The sequence below is a fragment of the Molothrus aeneus genome, chromosome 22 (assembly GCF_037042795.1).
Source record: "Molothrus aeneus isolate 106 chromosome 22, BPBGC_Maene_1.0, whole genome shotgun sequence".
Taxonomy (NCBI): Eukaryota; Metazoa; Chordata; class Aves; order Passeriformes; family Icteridae; genus Molothrus; species Molothrus aeneus.
In genome coordinates this window covers 154971-167180 of record NC_089667.1, presented here as the reverse complement: position 1 = coordinate 167180, position 12210 = coordinate 154971, and positions in this window count along the sequence as shown.

Sequence of the window (12210 nt, the reverse complement as noted above, 5' to 3'; positions counted from 1 at the left end):
TCAAAACAAATACACCTTTTATTGAATGACCACAGCAAATGCGATTGAGGGATTAGGAAAGAGAAAAAAGATGAAGAGAGAGAGAGACAGAGACAGAGAAAGAGAGAGAAAGGGGGTATAGCTACCAAACGTAGAGATGAAATCTTTGTGGTCCAGGTCAATGGAAATTTGCCTAGTCATGTCAGGGAGAACCTCAAAGTCCTGGTTAACTCAGGGGTCTATTATAATCCTTCACCAAGGGTGGGGGGAACAGGTAAAAGACAATAAAGAATAAGTGTCTTGCAACCGCCGATGGGGGGAACAGATATTGAAGACAGGTACAGACAGTCCATGTCCTCAGCAGTGAGAGAGACCCATTGTTTTCTTGGTCCAGGGAACACACCTGGACAAACATCTTGCTTTGATCAGGCTAGCCCATGCCACGTGTTAGGATTATAGGGGTCTCAGTCTCAGTCCTCGGGAGGGGGCTTCAATCTCCATCTGTCACGGTGGTAGTGAAGCAGATGAAGGGTTTTCCATGGAGGACCACTGAAGTTACCCCTGAAAGTTCATTTGGACAAGAGATGGGGAAATTCATGGGCAATTGTCAAGAAGCAGGGTGCAAGCATATAGGGCAAGATGGTCCTTTGCCAGGCCCTGCTACAAGCAGTATGCCATGGTGTCACTGTAGACACAGCTGCGAACAATAACTTGGTGAGCATCCCACTTCAACCAGGCCAGAACTCCAGTCAGGGTCCCCAGCGTCCTGATCTCTGTCCTTGTGATGGTTGTGAGGCAAATGAGAAAAACTTCAGACCGTCTCTTACAGGGGGGTTCTCCCATCTCCTGCTATGACAGGACACCTGAGGCACCCCAAGACCCCTGGCCCATGGTTTTATTTTCCTCATGTCCCAGTGGCCACATCAGTCACATCCTGTCTGAGGCTCTGGGTTCCTGCTGCTTTCCTGGCTCTATCCCTGGGGTGTATTCCCCCAGGGGACACAGTGACCCCCATCTGGGCAACCTGGGGTGCCCTGTGCCCACTGTGGGATGGCCACGAGCAGCTCCAGGTGACCCAGGTAAGAAGATCCATATACCCCAGGCACTGGCGGGTGGTGGAGGACCCTGTGCCAATGGCCAGGACCCTCAGCCAACTATTGACATTGAGAGCCCACAGCCAGGACCTACTGTTGAGAATGAGCAAAAAACCCCAATCCCAGAACAGAGACCCACAGGGTATACATGTTGCGCAGTGTGCTGTATCAAATTCCTGTGAGCCCAGAATATTGGAATTAGTGCAGCTGTAGATCTGCACAAGAGAGCTTTTCACCCACTTTCTCTCTTTTTCTCCCTCTGGGCATGGAGGGAGCTTGTGACTTCAGCATGTGACTTGTGTGTGCAAGAGCAAATCTGGACAGAATTGGTTCAGGGAGGTTTTGGGGAATATCAGGATCTGTTCTGGGCACAGAAGGTGTTTTCCATTAGTCTGAGACTGTCTGCTGTGGAAAGTGGATTTAATGTATAACCAGATGAATGACTTTTGCATTTTATGGAGTTGTGCCTTCTCTTGGTTTTGTTTTCCTGACAATAAATGAACATCTCTCTGTATGTCGGACAGCTGCTTCTCCAAGGAAAGCAGGTGGGAGTTGGAGACAAGGAGCTGAAAGCTGCAGGTCCAGCCTGGGCTGGAGGGAACTCAGACTTGCACAAGGCTGCTCTGAGTCCCAGGGGCTGGATGGGGGAAATGGTGGGGTGGGGATAGGCACAAAATCTGATTGATTGTCAGACATAAAGAGTCTTGATTTTCAGGCTGCATTAGGAGGTGCTTGGGATCAATGTCAACTGGAGATTGCTGATACCAATCTATAAAAAGGAAAAGAAAGCTGAGTAAGACCAAAAAAAAGTCCCTGCATTTTTTAAAGATACAGTATATTCACTTTGAGTACATTTCTGAAATCTGTCTAATGTACCACAAAAGAGTTGAAGACTTTAAAACAAAATTATTCCCAGGGACTTGTCGTGTTAGAATGATTTGAAATATTAATGACCATTTGTCACTGAATTCCTGAACTAAAGAGTTGAGGACTGAATAAGCCAACTGAGAATTAAAATTCATCAAAGAACCTTCAAGTTGTTAAGGATCCATACTCACCAGAGTAGGAATGAATAGATTCCAGGGGTGTGCAAGCCCATGAGCCTACTGGGGAGAGGGCAATAGCAATGCCCTAGAGAAATGCACCTTAGGCTCCAGGCATTCCTCACAGCTCAGGATGGGGAAGGAATCTTCCCCCATGGTGTTCTGCAACACTATGTTAATTTGTCTCAGTTCTGTCCTCCCCACTGGCCTGTTGGCCTTCCCTACCCCTTTTACCCTTTTATGTTCATATTCTAGTAAGTTCTCCTTTCCCTGTTACCCCATTCATTTATGTAATTCCACCTATCCACCCTAGCATTCCAATTGGTTTCTGTCCTTTGTACCACCTCTGTGTCCTCATCTCATTGGCCGTGATGCTCTTTTCCAAGCCATCTTTTCCTGTATTTATGCCCTAGACTCTCCTTTGTCTTTGGCCCCTGGACGCTTTACGCCATCTTTTCCTGTATTTATGCCCTAGACCCTCCTTTGTCTTTGGCCCCTGGACGCTTTCAGCATCACCTGAAATAAAGTACGTTGGAACTCCATCTCTGCACCCTCCCATTACTTCATTGCCAAACTGCTGTGTGTGTGTGTGTGTGCACGTGCAGGCGCTCTCATGGCTCCTACCTGTTGGCACAAGACACTCTCGGAGAAGGTTGTGTCTACCACCATTGCGGACTGCAACACTGGGGTTTCTAGGATGCTAAAGAGCTGTTCAGGCACAGGGTCTCCATGGTGACATCCCAGGAGTCCCCAGGCTGCCAATGAGCCAGGATGTCTCAGACACTTACAAGGGGCTCCAGGGTGACATCCCAGGAGCTCCCAGGCTGCCAAAGAGCCCAGATGTCACATACACTCCCAGGGGTTCCTGTCATGGGCAGAGTGGGAGCTTCTGGCAAAGTTTATTAGAGAAGCTCCTGTTGAGTCACAGGGTGTAGAAAGGACCCTCAACACCCCAATTATACCCCTAAGCTCCCCCAAACCAGGACCACCAGGTTTTCTAAACTCCTTCTTCAAGAGGAGCCTGGGAGTGCCTGGATCCAATACAAGCCCCAGACTCTGTCAAGGATTTATGTGTAAAGGATTATACAGGTGGAATTGAACCTTTGTACAACTTTGTCCTGTTATGAATGAGGTCCCATATGTGCAATTAAATAAATCACAAACTTGAAATTTAGCAGCAGTTTTAATTGAGGTTTGCGATTTTGATTGAGATTAATTAATACAATCAGATATAATTCAAATTCAGTAGTTACAGAAAAGAAATTTGGCAGTAGTTTGACTAAAGCATAAGCAAAAACTGATCGATTGGGGCACGGGGAGGGCTTCCCACCCTGCTTCACGTATGTAATGTATGTTAGAAATAATTCATGCTATAAAAACAATGTATTTTATAAAGATTGTGAAATCCAAATGAGTCTCTGACCACAAGCAGCCTGGGAGGTGGATGTCTATTCAAACTCTGAAATTCCTGAAGGTGGCCAGGTAACAATCGGCACTTAGCTTATGAATAGACGCACCCAGCGTGATGATCACCATGCCAGAAAGATACATGTGAATATGCAACTTCCCGGGATTCAATCAACGCTGGCTATCAACCAGGAAATGGTGATTGTCCAGCTCTGTACAGTGAAAGAACCAACTAGGAATATGCAGAGTTACAAAAGAAACTTGGACTCCTTTGCCTCGAGCACAATAAACTGTATAAAACATCCCTGCTAGAAGCGGCTCATGTGAATGGGGGGGAATTCAATGCGATAGAGGTTGGATCCAGGTTCACCCAGCGCTGATCCCAGGCTTGACGCTTTCTCTTTGGCTGTGGTGGTTTTGAGGACCGTATTTTGGTCATGGAAAAAGATAAATAAATATTTTTGCAATTTTGATAATTTGGCTTTTGATTGATCATCTATAACAGTTCTGGTGACCCTGACGTGATCTGAATTTGGGGTTCAGGGACCCCTCTCCGGTCAGGAGGTGCCCTGCAGTCTCGTCCCGCGGCCACTGGAGCTGACAGGTGCCAGCTAGCTGCTCCTGGAGTGACCGGTGGAGACCATGAATCCGCCACTCCCAGATCCTCTGCGAGAACCCCTGAGTAGTGGCTCTGTCTGCAGCATAGTGACACAGGCGAGAGCAGGACTGTGAAGCACTGAGGCGAAGGAAGGAGTGGACACATGTATGGATGCCAAGGCAGGGCCAGTAATAGTGCCAGAGAAAAACCGCTGGGGAGGCACTTTTAAAGGGGAAGGGCGTGACATGAGGAGCCACGAGGGACCAATGAACGAAGCCCAGGGGAGGAGCGAGGGACACAACTGAACCAATAGGAATGGCCCAGGGGAGGGAAAAGGCTCAGGGGACAAATCATATGTTAGGTAAGGGAAGATTGACATAGAAAGTTCTCGAAATGAAAGGGGGGGTGGTTACAATGATGGACAGGCAACTGGCAGGAGGAACAAACCATTATGAGGGAGAACATAGGGGGAACTGAGGGTCAAACCAAATCTTAACTTATAAAAAACAATCAACTTTACAATAAAACCTGTATAAACGACACAATGCTACAGCGCCCTGCTGATTTCAGCAGCCTGACGGGATTGGGAATTCGCAAAACCAATCAAACACCAAACTGAAGCCAGAACCACAGCCAAAGAGGGATAAAATGGGATAAAATTCTTCAGATTGTTCTGAGCTCTCGGAAACTCAGAACAATCTGAAGAAGAATCTCCGAGGCTGCGGTGCTTTTTTTTTTCACTTGGAAAATCGACATGCATGAAGAATCCACATGGGAAAGGAACCATGAGTACCGTGTTATTGAGTGGGGTGTGATCGAGCATGTGTGTGAGACATGATTCTATCATGAAGTGAGTGTGGACCCCATGATCGCAGTTCCACTCTCCTGCGAGGGAAGTGGTCGGTCAAGGGGGAAGCGAGCACTTTTTCTTGTCACACATGGGACCTGGGACTCGTAGGGAGTTCAGGGGATCGATCACGGTTGGGTCAGGAGGGTCTGTGCCAGGGACTCCTGAATTGGCAGAACATTGGTTTCTGCCAAGGAGTCCTGAACTGGCAAAGTATTGGTCTTTGCCAGGGAGTCCTGAATTTCATTTGAAGGTAAATATTGACTCAAGTTGTACTTTCTGGTTTTGTACATCTGTGCTCTGAAAGAGAATGCCAAAGGGAAATACAGTGTGAAAAACGCCAATCACTTGGTTTTTAAAATTCTAAAAGCTTAATAGTAATAAAATGGTTATAAATATAGTAATACAATTAGAGTAATAATAATTTGGACAATTTGAATTAGGACAATATGAGACAATAGAAACAAAGAGTTATGGACGGTCCAGGTACCTTTTTCTGGGCAGCACAAACTCGAAAAAGGACACACGTTAACAAAGGCTTAACCCTGAAAAACAATAGCCTGTTGCATATTCATACACCTCATACATGATGTATAAATTCCATTCAAACAAAGGATTCGGTCTGGTCATCGTCAACTTCTTCCTCCTAATCCTAAGGCGCCTTCGATCCTTAGCCAGGCAGGAAGAAGTCAGTTTCTTCTGATAAGAAGGCAATAAATTCTTTTTCTCTGAAAGATTTAGGTTTCCTGTGGCTGCTATATCGCTGCGAGTCCTTTCTAAAAAAAAGCATCCTACATAGCATAGTTTCTGTTTTAACTTTTTTTTTTAATAACTTAAAACTGTATTTAACACACTACTCAAAAGAATTAATACAGCATTACTTTCTAACACAACACATATAATATTCATTTTAATATTTGTGAAAACCCAATCATAAAATAGGCATTTTTCACAGCTGCTAAAGACAAATAAAAATCTTTGATTTCAGCATTAGACACTTCCCCATGAGGAGCTCCTTCTCTCCCTCCCCCAGAAGGAATTTGATAGCTTCTTCCTCCAGTGGTGCTGGTTTAAGGACCCTGTTTCACCTCATCTCTGACTTAGGTGGGCCTGACAGTGAAGAGAGCACAAAGCAAAGGAACAATTAGGTTTAAGCCAGGGGGCAGGGTGGGGGGTGAAAGGCGATAATGGGGATGCTGTGGAAGGGTGTGTTTAGAGAGACAGAGCCAACAAGTGGCCAGGAAGCAGCTCTGCCTAAGCTGAGCCACAGGAATGGAGCAAGAAAAGAACAGAGAGGATGCCTCAAAGGAAGGACACAGAGGATGATCCCAGCAGCAGATTCCCTCAGAAGCTGCTCTCAAGAAGCAGCTGTTCAATACAACCCCTCCTGTCCAGGCAGTAGGAGCCATGAGGTGCTGTTTCTCTGGGCACCCTGTGCCAGGGTCTCACCAACCTTCGTTGTCAAGAATTTCTTCCCAATATCTCATCTAAACTTGCATTCTGTCAGTAGGAATCCATTCCCCCATGTCACAGGATCACAGAATATTCTGAGTGGAAGGGACCCACAAGGATTAGCAAGTCCAGCTCCGAAGTGAGTGACCCAAACAGGGTCCAAACCCACAACCTTGGCGTTATTAACACCATACTCCAACCAACTGAGCTAATGTCCTGCACTCCCTGCCTTTCCTTGTGAACAGTCCCCCTCCATCCTTTTCTGTGTGATCATCCAGTCCAACCCCTGTCCCTGCCCAGACACCCCAACAATCCCAGCCTGTGTGTCCCTGGGAGTGCTGTCCAAACGCAGCTGGAGCTCTGGCAGCCTTGGGGCTGTGCCCATTGCCTGGGGAGCCTGGGCAGTGCTCAGCACCCTCTGGGGGAAGCAGAACCTTTTCCTGATTCCCATCCCGATCCTGAAGCGCTCCCCCTGGCCAGGGGTGCCCTCTCGCAGCACGGCCAGGCTTGCTCAGCAGGGCCCGGGAACCAAAGCGCAGCCGTACCACACATCCAGCTGCAGGTGTTTGCCTCCTGAATGAAAACAACTCATAGGAAATGCCCCTCGGGACTTTAGTAGTGTTTATACAATGTTTCTGGAGAACCTTTAAAATGGTTGCAGCAGTTTCAAGGCCGGTCACTCCAAACAGTAATCAAAGGTAAACCTGTTTAACAAACTCAGATATGGAAACAGCAAAATCATGTCCTGAGAAAAGTAGTTTCTGATTCAATAGTTCAGGGAATAGATGCAGGGCCAAGAGCAGTGCTGTTCTGTATTGACTGGCTGCTGTTTACCAAGCTATCAGTGCTGAACTCATTAATTTCCAGTTTGTTTGCATAGGCTATACTTACTGGCTCTTTCAGCATCCTATTATCTAGAGCTGGGCAAGAGATTGAAACCTGATTTGGTTTCCTCAGAACACTTAATTTTAAAAAGGTTCATTTGGGGTTCCCAAAAGGAACAGATACATATATACCTAAACTTTTTTGTTCTTTCCTATGGGAGTGTGATCACATCATTCACAACAGAGAAGCCATGCAAGGATGCCAGCTGTCTACATTCTATTTTCATTATTCAGCAATGACAAATGGCTGTTTAAGTATGAGCATTTTACCTGTGAGAACTTTTTTCTTCAGAATGTGACAATAAAAACATTCACTGTAGCTGTAACTTACACAAAGCAAATTGCTAATTGATACCATTAACATATTTACTGCTGTTTCAAGTACTTGCCAGGTGATTGTGGTGTCTGGTTATTATAATAATCCTGTGGAAATTTACTGAGAAGCCTAAATTCATTTGAACAAATACGATCTGGGAAGTAGTTTTTAAAGAGAGTAGGCAGAGACTTCTTGAACCAACTTAAAAGTTTAATGAAAGAGTAAACATGAGTTCTAATCAATAAAATCACTGCTCATTTGTCACTAAGCTAATATTCCTCATGCAACCAAAATGCAAAAGTAAGTCAGTGAGAGGGATTTTCTACAAGCCTTTTCTGAAACAGAATTAAACAGGACTTTAGAACTTTAGAACCAGTTCAGGTCAGATCTAAGAGTACAGTGCCTAAAGGAGACACAAAGATTTGCAAGCTCCAACGTACAGTTTATAGAAATGTGAGTAATATGGAACCAACTTCCCTCAAGTGAAAATTTCAGGGGGTTATACAATTTACAGAAAGCAAAGGTGGCCTTCTAATATCCAGAACAAAAGCAAATCTATTACATGTGAAAATATTTTCAAGTGGCCTGTTCAGAGAGCAGGCTGCAAAGGAGGAGTAATCTGTAGTCAAGGTTTGCCTATACAGAGATCACGCACAAAATTCTATAATACAGAGAAAAGCAGGGCATTTTAAAATGAGCACAGCTAAGCTGGGAGCTACAGATCATTCCAGATATGCATACAGTATTTATTTCTTCACTACAATTTCAGACACTGTGCTCAGTTCGACTGCTGGAAATGGTAAACTGAGAGTAGGGCCAATAATTAGTGCTTTGATTAGAAAGAGGCTTCAAACAAGTAGTTGCATTCATGCTGTTGATTTTAGCAAAACTAGGCTGAATTCTGTTTAAATGTGGAAAACTACATGAGAATCAACCAAAAAAGGTGTCAGCTAGAAAGGGCCACCTTCCACTAGGAATTAGAAAAGCAAGGCTTTTCTCAGGATATGGAGCTCACGGATGTAGAGGAAATACAGTAGGGAATTCATAGAAGGAAGGTCCTGCTGACTAGATCAAATAGGGGTCAGGTAGCCTCAAGGCACTAACAGTTCCCAAAAGAACTACTATTTAATGTCTCACTTAAGGTTGTGGATATGCCCATTAATCCATTGGAACAGATTTTCTACATTATCCCAGGTGTCACCCGCCACAATCTGAAGAGCAACTGTAAGACTACAAAGAAACAAGAAAAATCTCCTTTCATTCGCTACTGTACTCCGACGCCAAGAGAACAGAAAACTAGTTGAATTAATAAAATATACCCCATCTAGTAAGAACATTCTGTAATATGTTGCATGCAAGCTGGTTTTAGCTCATTTTGCAAGTAGGATTAATTTTTAGAAATTTCAGACTTTCATGTCAATCCCAGGTAACAGTGCAGTTTGGTAGACTAATCTGATGACAGGGAATGTCAGCATGATTGGATTTTAAATGATGTGAATCTTGTTACTGGAAGTATCACTCTCTTGTTTTATGAAAGGCTGACCTGGAAGAATGACAGACAGGGTTCACCACATCTCAACAGCTGCAGACCTCTCCTTCAAGGCCCTTTTAAAAATATGCTTTGTTTATTCTGCTTTACCTCTGACTGACATTTTCTGACAGCAAGTTCTAACATGAATTTTTAAAAGACATGGACTTTGCCACAACAATGGATTGTGTAAACAAACACTGTGTAAGAAAATGGTATACAAACTTACCTTTAACACATACACCACTGATTCTGCTACACCACCTGCTACAACCAAACAGCTGATGTATGTTTTCAGTTAAAAACCCCACTATTCTACCTAGTCCTTCCCATTAATTTGACTCATGAGCTTCCCTTTTCCATCTCCCTCATTCTCCACATCTTTACTCTCATTGGTTACAGCAGGGCTCAAGCCCATTTTATTTCTGGTTAATTGGAATAGGTAAGAATCTGGGCTTGTGATGTCAGTGCCTTAGTAGAAGGAAGTAATGCTTCCTGCAGGAAAGATGGCAATTTTGACCTTTTAGAAGCAAGTCATGATCTGACTGGAAGATTAAAACTGAGCAAGCCAAACTGCAGTAGTAACACAAACTCATTCTGCAAGAGCATAGTTCAGAGAGGGATTATGGCTCATGGACTGCAGGAAAGAAAACATAATGTCCTTGTGTTTGATTATTTGCCTGAAGAGAGCTTTGGCAGGGGAGGAAAGGTCAGCTTCAGCAAAACCAGTAGAACATTAGAAATACTGACTAATGAAAGGCTTTGGTTCTTCCATTTACTTGGCAGAAAAGATAGCTTTCAGAGCAAAGGCATCTTGATAGACTCACTTTTCTACAAATGCATGACATTATTTGACTTTAACATACCTATATTCATATTCTTTCATTCTGTGCTGATGAAACAACAGTTATGAATGTCTCTACTGTACAAAATTGCTGTAGTTAATTTTGTTTTTTCCACTTAGAAACTTATATCAGTAATTGAACAACAGCTGAGACTGAAACTAAATTAAACACCTAATTCATCAAGTTATAAACTCATTATTTAAAAATTTAATTATTTTGTATGACAGTTTAGTAGATTGCTTTATTATTATGGGCTGACACTGTATAATTCAGCATATGCCAAGGCAATATTCAACAATGCCAAGGCTTTAGTTGCTGTGATGATGTGGTGCTCAAACTGATGCAGTCCTTAAAGTTCTGGTTTTGAACCTTTCATTAGGCTTTAAAAAATGCTTCACAGAGGATATTGTTGTAGCAGATATTGTTTGTACTCAAGACTCTCAGTGAGGGGAGTTGTTAAACCAAGTAACAGCTACAAAGCTGCACTGTTGGAGTAGCTCCAAGCAGTAAAGACTATTCACACGTCAAGATTACCCTTTATTCCACAGTTACATCCACACAGACAAAGCTCATCCCTCACTTGAGCTGAAGCAGTTGTGGTGTCACTCATCAAGTGCAGCAGGAAGCTCAGCTTTGGCAAGAAGGCTGACCTTTAACTTGATTGGCAGAAAAACGCTGTGCATTTATAACTGCAAAAGCAGTAAAGCTGAAGTCTATTAAATACTGCAATCAGTATGATTATTAGGCAAAAGAAGCTGCTCAAATTGCAGGGAGCATTATCACTGCATTTAAGCTGCAGTTAGGTAGAATAAAATGGACATGGGAATATTGGAGAAACCTAAACCCAACAACAAAACAAACAGCACTTTTTATACTGATGGCAGTGACTATCCTTAAAGGCGTCTTTCTTTTTTTTATACTTCAAATGATAATAATGTTTATGTGTTCTCATAGTCCCAAATAATCATTGTCTTTGACCAATGATTCTAATTCAGTCAGAATCTCATACCCTGCCTGTGTATTCGCCACCAGCAGCTTCCCAGAGGCAGAAATGTGCCAGTTTCAAGCTGTCCAGCTGGGTCAGTCAAACATCAAGCCATGAGCAGCTCTGCACTCACTAAAGCTGCTCTCAGTGCTGTGGCACAGCCCGAGACAGCCAATCCCAGTGCCACTGCCAGCGTCTCTCCACAATCAACAAGGCATCAACAAACCTGATCTAAAACCAATTCTGTACTTAAGCTTTCACTTCACTGGCTTTCAGACATGGAGAAAACAGTAACTAAACCAGGCAGAACAGAACTGCTGACACTCACCCAGGGCTCAGCTGTGAGCTCATTCTGCATGTTCTTGGACCATTAGGGCTGATCAATTTTGAGTACTTGCAGAATATGCTTAGTCCAGCCAGGATGAGCTTCTATATCCATTGCCTTGCGCTACTATAATCTGTTCTCTGAAATTTCCTTGAACACCTGCCTCTAGTTTTATCTTTAAATGTAGGAAGCTATTCTGGCCAATTTAAAATAAATGGCAGTAATTGGTTATTTCGTTTTTGGCTGCCATGAGTTGTTGGAACCCAGGGCACAGGGAATATTTCTCTGCCTGTCCTGAGATGTTCTGATCCCCAGGAAAACACTGCTTTTAACTTTTATTTCCATGGAGAAGGCTTCCAAGACTTTGAGATGAATTGGAATCTATGAGTGTGTGAAATAAATAGTAGTACAGCTTATCACAGAGTGAAAAACTCCGAGTTTTGGGTTTTTAGTATGGAGATGGGTAGGAGACGATGGAGGATTTTGGGCATTGTCTGATCTCCTTCTTGTTCTTCATCTACTCCATTTTCTGTAGTGTTGGGAGCACAGGGTGATTGGTTAGAAAGAACCACAATGCAGATGCTGTGTGGACAGAATATTGGTAGAAAGGTAGAAACAATAGTGACTGATGGGAATGGTATATAATGAATACTTCAGAGGTTTAAATATAAGTACATGCATATTCCTCCACTGCCAGGTATCATGTACCTACCTACCACAGGTACCCAGCAAGAATATTTGCTTCCACTCAGAGCTTCTCAATAATTAAAAAAACTTCAATTCCAGCTATCAACTTCCATTAAAAGAGCAAAACACTTTTTAAGGTGCCAAGTTGGTAATGCAATATAGGTGCATAAGAAATGTTTGTGCTTCACCTTTTAAAAATTCTACTCCACAAGTCTCATGG